Below are 13984 nucleotides of genomic sequence, written 5' to 3'. Positions count from 1 at the left end.
CTGGCTCTCTCTCTCTTTCTCTTTCTTTCTTTCTCTCTCTCTCTACACTAAGAGAAAAATATATTACTTGGCCACCTCTTTAACCATTCATAATAGGCCCTCTCTACATTTTCAACAAATTGTTTTTGTACTTAGGTCTTTATGAAACAACCTGAGAAGGGGACAAGCATCTAATTCTTCATTTGGCAAATGACAAAAAATCAGTACTTGAGAACTAAGGTCATTTTAACCCACAGCACTTCTAATCAGTGACATGATTAGAACTCATAACTCCTAATCTCAAGCTTTTGACTGCTCCAACCACACCAAACCACATATAGTCATTCACTAACCCTGTGTTTCCCAAATCTAGCAGTGAGTCAGAATTACCAAGCCCTACCCCGATTTACTGAAGCTGGAAATTTTTGCCTTAATCCTGGTGAGACAGCTCAGTCTACCTTTTAATACTTAGATAACTAAAGTGAGGGCACAGTGATTAGGAGACCAGTTTATAGGAATATTTTTCACTCTTATGTAAAATTGGTATGTCTTTGTCCCTTTAATGGAATTCTGACTTCAATCTTTAACTTTGCTTTGTGTGTCAAACAAAATCACAGATTTCAAATGCAAATGGAAAATAAATCAAATATGCACAGCAAAAAGTAGACTTGACCATCAATGAATGGCGCTTTAACAGAAACCTGGCCAGAGGAATCTCCTCCTATGAAAGAAAACACAAACCGTAACAACTACCTACAGAATACAACTATCAGTCCGTTTCTGTATTTTGTGAAGTAGAATTAACAAAGACAAAACACACTGACAGGAATACAGATGAGGCAAGAATCTATATTCCTTTCCATTACAGGTGGGGTCATTTATGTGTATTAAACCTGAACAAAATACAGGTAACAGTCTAAATTCAATCATGACCATAAAATATTTTCCATTTCCCAAGTTTGATGGTAATAAATATTTACATTTTTTAAAACAATTTTTGTTCATTTTTTTGTTTTTTAAAAAGACACAACATGCCAAGAGTACATAGCATATGGAAAAAATCAGTTTGTCTACTGGTAGTATAAAACAGTGATCAACTGGTAGTATAAAGCAATGTTCTTACATATTGACCCAATTCAAGAATGATATCTTCAGGGGGTCTAACATGGTGTTTACTTCGAAGATGATATTCACATACAGTATGTTATTTAGAACACTATGCCTAATATATCTAATCAAGAAGGAAGCACTGCTATCTAATTTTTGTAAATTTTAGTATCTCCTGTATCCACCACCACCACTCCTCCTCCATATGGATCTCCATAACCTCTCCCACTATAGCCCCCTCTTACACTATAATCTCCCCTACCTTGGAAACCTACTCTACCACCGCCACCCCACCTCCCCACCTCCCCACCTCCTCCTCCCCACCTCCCCCTCCCCACCCTCCTCCTTCACCCCAGCTTCCTCCACATCTCCAGCTACCTCTTCCACCCCCACTGCCTCCTCTACCCCCACCTCCACCTCCACCACCCCAACCACCCCTTCTGCCACCTTCTTGTCTCTTTTGCCAAGGGGGCATTTCAGGTGGTGGTGTTTCAATTTCATTTGGCTATCCTCTCCTGTCAGGCACCCTTCCCATCAGCACCTTATTAATGGCACATGCTGTCTTCTCCCAGCTTCTGCCACTGCTTGTCTGAATGATCTTGGATAGACTTTCATGAGTAGCAAGTAGATGCAGCAATGTAATTATTGTCTTGGGTGACAAAGCATAATGCTTAGGCTGGTAAATTCTTGCTTTGTCATCTGTTTTTACCTTTGCTCTTTCAGACCATCCAAAGGACTGCACCGTCACATCTAATCATTTCATTAACATCCGCCAGTGTCATTCATATTCACTGGAAAGAGAATCATTGATACTTTCCAGTAGTTCTGCCTGTTCTGGATTCAAATCAGTTTTCAGCAGTGGTTTTCCCACATGATTTTTCTGGACTTTTGAGAGAATATCCTTCACCGTTGATTCCACTTGGTTTAGCATAAGTGGAATGTCAGAAGTTGTGGACTTGGGTACACCAAGGGTAACACACATAGCTTGAAATTCCTGATACATTTCACTATTTTTATCTAACTGAGAATTTTTACATTTCTTGTTCTGTAATATCTGTAAAGCTTGAAGTTCTGTACTTAAAAATAATAGAAGTTTCAAACAGTTGTCCTTCTTTTTTAAATGGTCTTTAATATCTCCTGATATGAGTACAGAATATGGACATGTCATTTCTTTAAAAAAAAAAACACTTATCTCAAGCTGGAAGCTCCCTAAATCATCCCTCCCAGCTGAAGTGATACTTTCTTCCAAGTTGCATAATGATTTTATTTGTGAGCCTAACCAAATATAGAGTTCTGAAAATTCAGGTGAAGATAGTCCACCCTCTGCTGCCTTGGTAAGGGCTTGCTCTTCTAACAGTGGTCCTTTATACCCCAGTGCCTCCAGTGTGTCCAGCACATCCCCTTCCATGGTAGGTTGGGGCTAGGTATAGAATTTTAGATTGGCATTTTATTTTCCAAAACTGTAACAATGTTATTTTATTGTCTTCTGACTTTTATGGCTAATGTTGGAAAGTAAGCTCTCATTTTTATTGCCTCCTGAACAACAATACTCCCTCGCTCACACTTTGGCTGCTTTTAAGATTCCCTTTATCTTTGCCTTTCAATAGTTTGATGATGGTATGCTCAGGTGTGGTTTTCCTTTTACTTATCTTGTTTGTGGTTCACTAAGCTTCTTGAATCTGTGGGTTGATGTCTTTCATCACATGAAGAAAATTCTAGTTTTTAACCATTATTTCTTAAATATTGCTCATCACATTCTCTTGTTCATCTGTGACATCAAAGTATGTGCATTTCTACAGTGTCCCACAGCCTTCTTACCTTCCTGTTCTAGCTTCTTTTTTTCTTTATATATTCAATTTTAAGGTTGTCTACTGACCAGCCTTCTAGTTTGCTTATCCTTTCTTATGCTATGCATAGTCTACCACTAAACCTATTCAGTGAAATCTTAATTTCTAACATTGTATTTTATAGTTCTACATGCACATTCCATTTTTTATGGATTGTAATGCTCTATTAATATACATTATATTTTCATCTTTTCCTAAATTTTATTTATTATATTATTCACAATTATTTTCTAGCCCTTGTCTGCTAATTCAAATATCTGAATCATCTGTAAATAAGCATATAAAACTTATTTTTTGATTAACAGCCATCTCCTACTGTTTCCTTGCATGTTTAACATTTTTCTGACTGTAGTATCCCCTTTTATATTTTCTTAAGTATGAATTTACTGTTAATAAATTCTTTCAGTTTTGATTTTTTAAAAATACCTTTAGTTTGTTTATATTAGAATATAGAATTATAGGTTGGTAGTTATTTTCTGTCAGCATTCTCAAGATAACATTTTATTTATTTTTTCTGGCTTACATAGTTTATATTTAGTGGCTGTCAGTCTTATTGTTGTTCCCTTGAATGTAATGTGACTTTTTTTTTCCCAGGTGCTTTTAAATTTAGTCTTTGGTTTGGTTTCCAAAAGTTCTATAATGTCCTAAGGTGTTGTTTTATCCATATTTATCCTTGTTTAAATTTGTGTTTCAGTTGTATCTGTTCCTGGCAACATTGTATCAATTTTAGACAAATTTCAGTCATTACCCCTTCAAATATTTTTTTCTGATAGACTCTCTTCTCTCCTTGTGGAGCTCAGACATTTTTACCATGTCTAATTGTTTCTTGTACTCTTTCTTTATTTCCTATCTTCTGTATCTTTACAATTTGATCTTAATATTTTCTTCTAACTTATCTTCCAGTTTATAATCCTCTTTCATCTTTATCTAAACTGCTTTTAAGCCTGTTTATTATGAAGTTCTTATTTGGAAGTTATTGTGTTTTTTAATGCTAAAATTTCCAGTTGATTCTTTTTGTATTTACAGGTCACCAGTTTTCTGCTGAAATCCTTAACATTGTGTTTCAATTCCTAGGAGATATTAATTACAGTTAAGTTTAGTGTCAATTAGGTTCACTGCCTAGATTTCCTTTAGGCCCATTTTATTGTCTATTTATTCTCTAAGTTTTTGGTTATGTTTTGTTTTCTTTGATGCCTAGTTATTTTGTTTTAGTGTTGAATGTTATATGTGACTGTAAACGTACCTATAGTCCCTCTCATCCTGTAGAGTGCATTTATCTTTACTTCTGACAGATAGTTAGGGTAGAGACATTATTGATACACAGCCACCTAAACCCAATCAGTAACTGAAGTTATTTGAAGATGGCCTTCTATACTGGTAAGGACTTATTTCCAGTTTTTGCTTACTGTTAGGGTGTAAACTTTTGAAATCCAGACTGAAAACCTAGGGTGTATATAAGGGCATCTTCTCCTGAACTCCAATTCTTCTCTTTTCAGCTGTGTACATCTGTTAAAATATTTGCTCAGTTTGTCAGTCTCTGTAAAATCTCTTCGTGGAATTTGCCATCACATTGATGGAAAAATCAGTCCTGAATAAAAGGATTGCCTTACTGGGATTTCCTTCTTTTCTTAGAAACTTGGTGTCTCTCCAATTCCCTCAAACAGATATTTTTTAAAAAAAATACATGTCCAGATTTTGTTGTTTTTAGTGAGAGGGTTGGTCTGGCATAATGTCATCTGCTATTGGTGGCAGGAGGTCTCCCACTCATTGGGTTTTAAATTCATATAATTTTCTATTCCCTACTTATATTTTCAAGTGTGCCTTTTATTTCTTTAAACATAATAAGTGTTGCTTCATAAACTGTATTTCTTAATTTTAATATCTGATGCACATCTATGTCTACCGTTCTGCTTTTTCTGTTGGTTCTGGCTCACAGTACCTACTTCTTTTTGTGCTTTGTTATTTTTGCCTATGTACTGAAATTGTCCTTGCAAATACTTATATTTTTTGAGGCCCAGGATGAAGGCATAGTCTACCAGAGAAGATTTACATTTGCTTTTAGCCAGTTCATGGGATTGTGATCAGTGAAATGTATGCAACCCAACATAAAACTTGAAGCTATCAGGAGCCTCTAGAGAGCGAATCTACTGGAACAATTGCCAGACACAACATCTATCCAAAGAAAATTTTTTTCTTTTTACTTTTCTTTTCTTTTCTTTCAATCTTTCTTCTAGTTCCTGAAAGGCATTGTGCTTGTGAATCACTTTTACATTAGGTGCACAACTCTTTCTGTTCCCAATAAATATGGGAAGAGTCTTCTCTAAGACTCCCTGCTGTGGGAAGGCCTTAGGCTTTGATATCCTTTCTTCTCTGCCCATACTAAATTTTGGCCAATTTGACACACCTGCTAAGGGTAAAAGCAGTTTGGTGCTTATCTTACTCTGTGCTTCTATAACAAAATAACACAAAGTGGGAAATTTCTAAAGAACAGAAATTTATTATCTCACACTCTTGGAGGGTGGAAAGTCCAAGATCAAGACTCTGACACATCTAGTGAGGGTTGTTCCCTGCTTCCAAGGTGGTGCCTTGTTGCTGCATCCTCCAGAGTGAATGAATACTGTGTCCTCACATGGTACAGTAGGTGGAAGGGCAAAAACATCCTACTAGTTCTTTTCAGCCCTTTTATAAGGCACTACTATATTAATGAGGATAGAGCTGTCATGACTTAATCTCTTTCCATAAGGCCCCATCTCTTAACACCGTACCATAATGGGGATTAATTTTAAACATCAATTTTAGTGGGAACATGTTCAGACCATGGCAGTGCTCATGTGTACAATTTACATCTCTTTTCTTCTTACCCTACTTTAGATTTGTGCCTGTAGTTTTGTGTTAGCTCTTAAATGATTTTAAAGAGATTTAGAAATATTTTATCCAGCATTTTAATTTTTATCACTGGTAAATTTGGTATAAATAAAGTAATTAATCATTATTGAAAATAGAAGTTCCTTATCGCTTTGTTTTCAATGTATTGGGAAGAGAAAATATGGCCTCATGAGATGTACTTTTGGGGATTTATTAAAATTTCCTTTGTATGGTAATACATGTTCAAAAATATCTTCTGAGTGTTTGTGACAAATGGTGTTTTTATTCTTTGTTGGGTACAATGTTGTTTGTGTATATCACTTAAGTTACATATATATCTATTATAGCAAATCAGTAAGCTTTAGTGTTTGTGCACCTGTGTATATGACATTTAAAATTAATGTTGTTTTCAAATATATATATATTTACTTCTATGTGTAGTTTATCAATTTCCAATACATGTACATTATTATATTTTATTGTGATGATGGATATTCTGAGTTAAAGAATTTTTAAACAGTTTTAAATTTATCTATGCCTAGGGATAGGCGAGCAGGTTGATAATGAAAGAGAAAATAGTTGTGTAGTTATGAGGCGAACACAAGAATTAGCAGTAGGATAGCATCTGGCTAGAGTATGATGAAAAAGCTGTGAGAAAGGGCCACCTAAATGTCTGGATTTTTGTGTCTTTAGATCATGCAAAGATCTGAGCAATAAACCAGGTTAAAGACCCGAACATACATGCTTTAAATTTGTTTCTTTCATATGCTTTTCTTATAAAAAATTTTTACCAAATTGAGTTTCTTTAACTCTTGGTAAAGCCTTAAAATATGTACAACTGTCATTTAAAAAAAATGAATTCATGGAGAAATGTATTGTTATATGCAGATTTCCAGTGGAAACCTGCAGATGCTCACATAAGAAACATTCTTGCCCATTCTTCTGAATAAACATGTTGCAAGCCTGGTGTATTTGCATACCCAAGAGAATAATTGTTTCAAAGATATGGGCTGTGAACACATGTGGTTGTCTACCAGATTATGAACACCAGACTTGAGACATATATTTTTCAGGTATACAGCTTGAGGAAATTACTGAACACTCAGCACAAATGCCACATCTTGGGGAATATTTGGAGAAATGTAGGTGCTACTGTACTTTGAATAATCAGTCCCTCTAGCTCTCATTGTGACTGACAGAAAATTTATTTTATTTTCCCTTGACAAAGGGAAACAAAATTGTAGCTCTCTTAATGCATAGTTTGTTAAGCAGTTTCCATTTTGTAGTTGCATCTCACAGATGTTTTGCAACGGTTAAGCCAAAAAAGCATGTTTCAACTCAAGAGTAACTTATAACAAAATGTGTTCCTGTCAGTTGGATATGTGTGTGTATGTGTATTCTCACTGATAACTCACACATAAAAAGAAGTATCTTTAGAGGCCAGTATAATCCTTTCTTGCTTTATACACGAGAAGTTATAAAGTGACATACTATACCTGAATACTTGACTTTTCATTTATATTTTGTAATTTATTATAGTGGAGCTGAGAGATGTGAGAAATGTTTAGGTACACATGCAGCCTAGCAGCTCCTATAGATCTAAAGAAACTCAAGTCCTCAACCTATTACCTTCAGAATTTGTTATAACTTATTCTTATTATATTGGTTCCAGATCTGATCTGATTTTTCAGAGAGCCCCCAAATAACTAATTTTCCAAAATATGTCCAGTGTTATCCACACCTCCTTGTGGAAAGCAGCTATTTCAAATCATCATATTATAACTAGGGCAACCATACAGGCTGGTTTGCCTAGGCAAATCTGGTTTAGACCTATTGTCTGCGAGTAATTATTACTAGCAATTGCCCTCTTATGCTCTCAAAAGGTACAGTTTTGGATGATAAATTACATAGTCACACCACATTAATAGGCTAAGATTTAGTAATGTTCTGAAGGAAGACAAATGGTCTAATATTACATATTTATGTTATATCCGCACCTCCCTCCCCCATTAAAGGATGTCATTTGTTGTCATTTTTTCGCTACTCTTTGGTTTAAAGTATACAGTTTCTTTATATTTTACTTAGAAATCTATTCAGGGTTCTTTAGCTTGGCAATTATGAAAAATATTACTATCTTCTTTATACACAGACTTCTTTCTGGATTTTCCCATGTAGAGTAAGGAAATCTCTCTATATTAATACATTTTAATGTTTTATTCTTCCACTGTTATTTGCCTACAAACAAGTCCTCAAATATAAGCAATTTTTAGAAAATAATATTTTTTATGCCAAGCAACTGTTAAGGACAAGTTATTCTTGTGGAATGTTAACTGTCAGAAGTTTCACAACAACTAACTGGTACTTTTATATTAATTTCCATGTGTCTTCAGTCACTGGATTCTTATTTTAGAGAAAGGTATGTTCTTCTTAGGTCAGAATTACAAATAACCAAGGCTATTTTTGCATTGATATTCTGTTTTATTGTAAAATTTTTGACCTTTAGTTTCTCTATTCTAGAGATGGATGTTTAGAAAGCTGACTAGAGATCTGACCAGATGACATGTAGGAACCTGTATTACAAAATTCTTATAGGAATATTATGAGGTAATTCTTCCTAATCTTTCTCAGAGCATGTTTTTACCTACTCGAACAAACCAGAACTTTCAAATAACATGAATGCTTTTGAACTTAAGGTTAAACAAATAACAAGAACCACAAAGATTTATGAAAAAATAAGTTTTAGGGAACCAGCTACATACAGCCTAGTCTTCTATTCATCTACACAAAGAGTACTTTTGTATAATCATAATCATATTGATAGTCCTGGGGGGCTACAAGGGCCTCAATTAACTTATATTCAGAAATACTGTAAGTAATAAAGACAGTCATATTCTTAAAAGATTTTAAGCAAGGAAACTAAGCCTTCAAAAAGAGTTCTGGATTAACCTTCAGTTAATAAAAAATATGAGCAAAACATTCAAGTTTAAAATGATTCCAGATCATTGTAGTTTTACTTTATTTTCTATTCTCTTTATTAAAAGTATCAGAAATAAGATGTCTTATATATTCTGTTGAGATGAAAAGTCAGAGCCACCCATAGGATATGTGTCTTCTCCTCTCAGATATCAAGCCTGGTTAGAGCTCAAACAGAAACATAGCTCTTACCTTTTTCATTTCTACAATTTGATTGTATCCTTTGTCAACTGTGGGCGTGGGTAAGAAGGATGACTGCAGTCTTTTAGTATGCTTTTTATCTATCCCGTTTTCCAACATTGTTCAGTTTTAGAATATGTGTCAGGTGATATTCAGGCTTATAATGGAGTAAAGTATTACAATTCCTGAAATTTCTTCTAACATAAGAAGTTAGAAATAAAGAAGCTTCTCACTTTTTCCTCCTTTGTCTTTTCTCAGAGGAAGACCCTTGATTGCTAACTTTCTCATTGCCAAGTAACAGAAACTGTCCATGTATCCCTTGAAACAACAGATAAACATTGCTTCCTTTCTTCCTGCCCATGATCATTAGTAACTTTAAGACAATTAATTGATTATTATCTTCCATAGTGTATAGTCTTAAACATTTGAACATAAATGCTTGTATTTAATAAAGTTATCTACCACTCTTCATGAATTTAACAGGTGCACCATTTGACATGTTTTTATAGTTCCATTGCAAGTATACACCAGCACTAGTGAATGATTTCACAATTTGTAACAGCTTACATGGTTTTGAGACCTTAGACCTTAAGCATTCTCTTTTGAGTCCCCCCTTACTCTCCATGTTCAATTTGGATGGCCCAAATTCTTGCCAAACTGGGGTTAGCATCCCCAAGATTATCTTGCTTTGCATGCTCAGATTTTTTCTGGGTGTTTACAGTATTGCTGGTGATGAATCATATCTACAAGGCTTTTGACTTTTTTCTGCTTGAGTTTGAAATAAGAGATGGAAATCAGGGACCTATCAGACATCCGAAAAGTGAGGCATTTCTAAAACAGGAAATACATAAGGCAGTCAAAAGATCGTTGAGTAGGGAGGCAAATTCTAACAAAATTCAGATACTTTTTATTCCTGACATGGAATCTTGCCTAGATGTGATGAATATGAGTTTGAAATTGAGCTCTGCCTCCCCCCCCATATTTAGGTAAATGATTCTCCACAAAATAAATGTGTGTTATATGAATTGCCTTTTACAGTTGTTGATATTGTATCTAATATTAAGACATCATTTAAATCCAAAAATTTTTCTGCTATATTTTTAAATTATAGAGTGCAGGAAAGATGATCATAAGAGCAAAACAGCAGATATATTACAGAGAAGGTGATAGCACATAATTATACCATTCAATAATTTAGATGAAATATATGTTTTCCTTAGTACCTCTAGATTATCCAAAATTGAATAAAATCCAGGCAAGTTAAATACTTGATTAAGCCCCACATACTGAGTTTTCTTCCCTTTCTTGGAATGCATTTAAGATAGAAATAACATTATTTTAAAGGTTAAAAATTTTTAGAAACCATTTCATTTTTACAGAAATTTGAAGTCTCTAAATATTTAAGAATTGCTTAAATGCAAACTACTGTTCCCTTTCAAAATTCGTTTCACAAGAGCAGATAATAGCTTTTCACTTTCTACTGCACATTTAGATGTACCTTTTATTTTCCAGTGTACTTTCTCCTCAATCTCTCTTTCCACAGAATTTGGGATCTTGCTCCTCTCATGTTTTATTGAAAAGGCTCTCTGCCATTATATCATTTCGTTTTCCGGTTTTCTCCTTTTGTCTGAAGGCACATTGCAGCTTCCCCGGCTTAAGGACTCTAGACAGCGAGAGAAACGGGTAGCCACGAGGGCATCTCCAGTCAAGGTTGAAAGGGGGCACGTAGCTTTCTAAAACGAATGCACTGAATGGGGGACATTTAGGTTATTGCCATGACAATTCTAATTGTGGGAACTTTATTCTTATTATGGTCTTTATTCAGTTGGATTCACCCTAACAGCACACATAGACGAGTCACTTTAATTTCTGGGCTGGTTTTGGAGAACGTGTAGCCAAGAATCATCATCTCTCTTTTTTTGTTGCGATAACAAAACGCACGGTCAAGGGGGTCTAAATGGAATTGCATTTTATAGGCATGCAGAGATCGGTATGAAGGAAGACATGCTCCCTTTGACCCCTGGAAGCTCTTTCTAACAAATGATGGGGCTACATTTTAAATTACAGGAGATTCCAATTACTGTGAAATTATGGGGCTATGTGAGCTCCCTCTATGGGCTAATTGAACGTCTGCAAATTATATTTCTTCTTCTTCTATTTTTTTTTTTTTCCTCCCTTCCTCCCATTTTTTTTCCCCCAACAAAGCCTCTGTGTGGCCTCTGGGATGGGGTGGCCGCCTCAGGGCCCTGAGGTCGTGCTCCTTGGAGCGTGTGCAAGATGGCTGCCCCACGCTGTTTGAAGCCCGCGCGTTTGAAGCTGCCGCGCGTGTTTGAAGCTGCGGCATTTGAAGCTGTCGGGCTTGAAGCTGGCGCCTGTGTTTGAAGCTGCGGCATTTGATGTGGCTGAGGACGTTTGTAAATTTGAGACAGACTTTAATATTGTTAGACGGTAGGGGAGTCCTTTTCAACCCCCTTTTCATTTTTTTTTTTTTTTTTACTTGAACTTTTAAAAAAGTTTTATTTAACTTTTTTTTTTTTCAACTATTTTAACTACTTATGTCAGCCGAGGAATGCTGTGATTCACAGTCATTATTGTAAGGAGGCTGTTATGTATTTTTAGTGCTGCTGGGACCCTAGGAATTCTTGAGTGGCTTTGACTGGATACAACAATGTGGAGAATAATCCCAACTGTGACAAGTGCTACTGTGGCCACAGAACAGTACAGAGTCATTTTTTGAAAAAGGGCAGTCTCCTTGCTGCTGGGAGAAGGCCGAGGATGCCCGCTGTTGCATTAGCCAGACTGATGATTGTAGAGGTAGAGCAAATGGATGTGGGTAGAAGAAGTTGTGGATTCGTAGGCGTAGAAATTAAGTTTGCTGTTTTCCTGGAGCAAGGTATTTTCTATTTTTTTTCCCCCCATTATTTTCCCTTCCAATTTCTGTAAGAACCAGGAGGAAGGTGGATGTCATTGTGAAACAGCCCTATCAACCCTTTGGACAATCCTGTAATGATGAGGGGTGTTTGATAGGAAGAGCATTTACTCTGAAATTTGGGCAAGAAGGGAAGAGAATTGCTGCTGTTGATGAAGGAAAGAAAACAGATGGTTATCTTAGTCTGTAGATTGTGGTTCTGGAAATACCTTGTTTGGAAGAACTGTAAATGTGGAGGTGAAAAAGCTGGATAGAAATTGGGAAGAAGCCATGAGTTGTCAAATCCAAAATGGGCTTTCGTGCAAATACTTTTTCACTTAATTCCCAGTCTGGATCAACATCATGCACTTGAAAATGCAGAGTTGGTGAAATAAGACATTCTCTTATGTTGTCTGTGGTTCTCCTCTGATGGATGGTTTGGGTTAGGAGGCTACTTGGATGGATCTGCCATCAGCTTTTCTCTTTGGAAGTAGAGTGTTCCATTCTACTAATGATCATTCTCTTGAAAATTAAGTAATGGTTTCTTGATGTTGGCCGTTTGTCAGAGTTTAAACTTGTTTACTTACATGTCTACCATTAACTCATTTCATTGAGCAGAGCACATATTTCTATAAAATCGACATCTATTATTCAGCCCTATTTGGATTATGTATCTACCTGGTATTGAGGTGTTTGCTTCGGTATTTCATTCATTTGAAGTGAAGATCTACAATTCCTTCAGTTCCAGAAAAAGCTATCTATTAAATCATCATTAAAATTGAATTATTTTCATTTACTTTAATTGGAACTGGTTTTATTCTAATAAATGATTTAAATGTTTACTTATTTAATAGTAAAATGTGTCTTGCATACCTTTTGAATGATGAAAACTTTTAGTTCTCATCTTCATAGAGCAGATGATCTTAGACTCTGCTTTCTTGCAATTAATTGTTTTTAAGGATTTCTATTTATTAGTTCAACATGTCTGATTTGGTAGCAATAGAAATTTGATAAGGATTTCCTCCTGTACTGTTTAGGTGCATTTTTTTCTCCATGTCAGCATGTCATTTTAGCTCCCTCAGTTGTATTTTTTTGAATCCATGTGTCTTTTCCATTCTGTTAGCTAATCATTTCTTTTACAGTGCTAATATTTTACCAAATTTGTATTTTGAGCTTTACTTAAGCAATATTGACATCATTCACTGAGAACTGCATAAGTTACTGCAGATTATCAATGTAATAAGTAATAATTAATTATAAGCCATTTTATAAGTGATAAAACATTAAAAACTAAATGGCATGGGAAATCTATGAAATTAGTGACTCTGCCCAAAGTTTTGTTTTCAGAACTTTGTTAAAAAGATATCATAACCCAAGGGAAGAGGACATTTTACACACACACACACACACACACACAGGTGTGTGTGTGTGTGTGTGTGTATATTTGTTTATTCTTTATTGTAAATTCTTCAGTTTACAACAAATTTAGTTTTTTCTCATTCCTCAACCTCTGCAATACTCAGTTCATCCATATTACTGCTTTTTTAAGCTTAGGGAGAATTTCTAAAGATTTTCCTGCTCTTTGCCATAATATGGCCTATGCAGTCTGGTAATCTACATTCGGTGATTAAAGAATTGCTTGAGAATAGTTGCACACACATGTTTGGGAACTGTATGCATTTTATTATACATGGGCTTAAGCATAAATAATTCAGTAATGAAAAAGATAGATGTTGAAAACTGATCCATCTGACACAGTAAGGAACTTCTTGGAAAGCTTAATCTGTCTGGCCCTATGTTCCACATTGTTCTTTTTCCTAGCTGGTTTGTGCTAAGACATTACTTCTTATTTTCAGAATATTTATTGTGAATTTTTCACATAGTTTTTCATTGTTTCTTTTTCTACTTTTTTAAATTAAAATTCATTTCAGGTAACTTTTCTTCTTAATGGATTTCCACACATATGTGCTTTTTCATTAAACTTCCCCAATACAGGCTGTTAACCCACGTAGTGATTTCTCCTCTTTGGCTCTGTACCTCTCTTTTTCTCTAACCCGAGTGTCCTGTCCTCCACCTATATTCTCTGACTTTATCAGAATTCTCTTCCGTCCTATATGATGCCATT

At 35.2% G+C, this 13984-nt stretch overlaps 1 pseudogene; it reads right to left on the bottom strand.

The window, feature by feature from the left end:
• Positions 1 to 1251: 1251 nt before the first annotated feature.
• Positions 1252 to 9071, bottom strand: LOC134362519 (protein FAM98B-like; annotated as a pseudogene).
• Between the last annotated feature and the right edge of the window lie 4913 nt (positions 9072 to 13984).

Source organism: Cynocephalus volans, chromosome 14, assembly GCF_027409185.1.
Source record: "Cynocephalus volans isolate mCynVol1 chromosome 14, mCynVol1.pri, whole genome shotgun sequence".
Lineage (NCBI taxonomy): Eukaryota > Metazoa > Chordata > Mammalia > Dermoptera > Cynocephalidae > Cynocephalus > Cynocephalus volans.
Note: the sequence above shows the minus strand (reverse complement) of the source record. Positions and strands in the feature narration are given on the sequence as shown.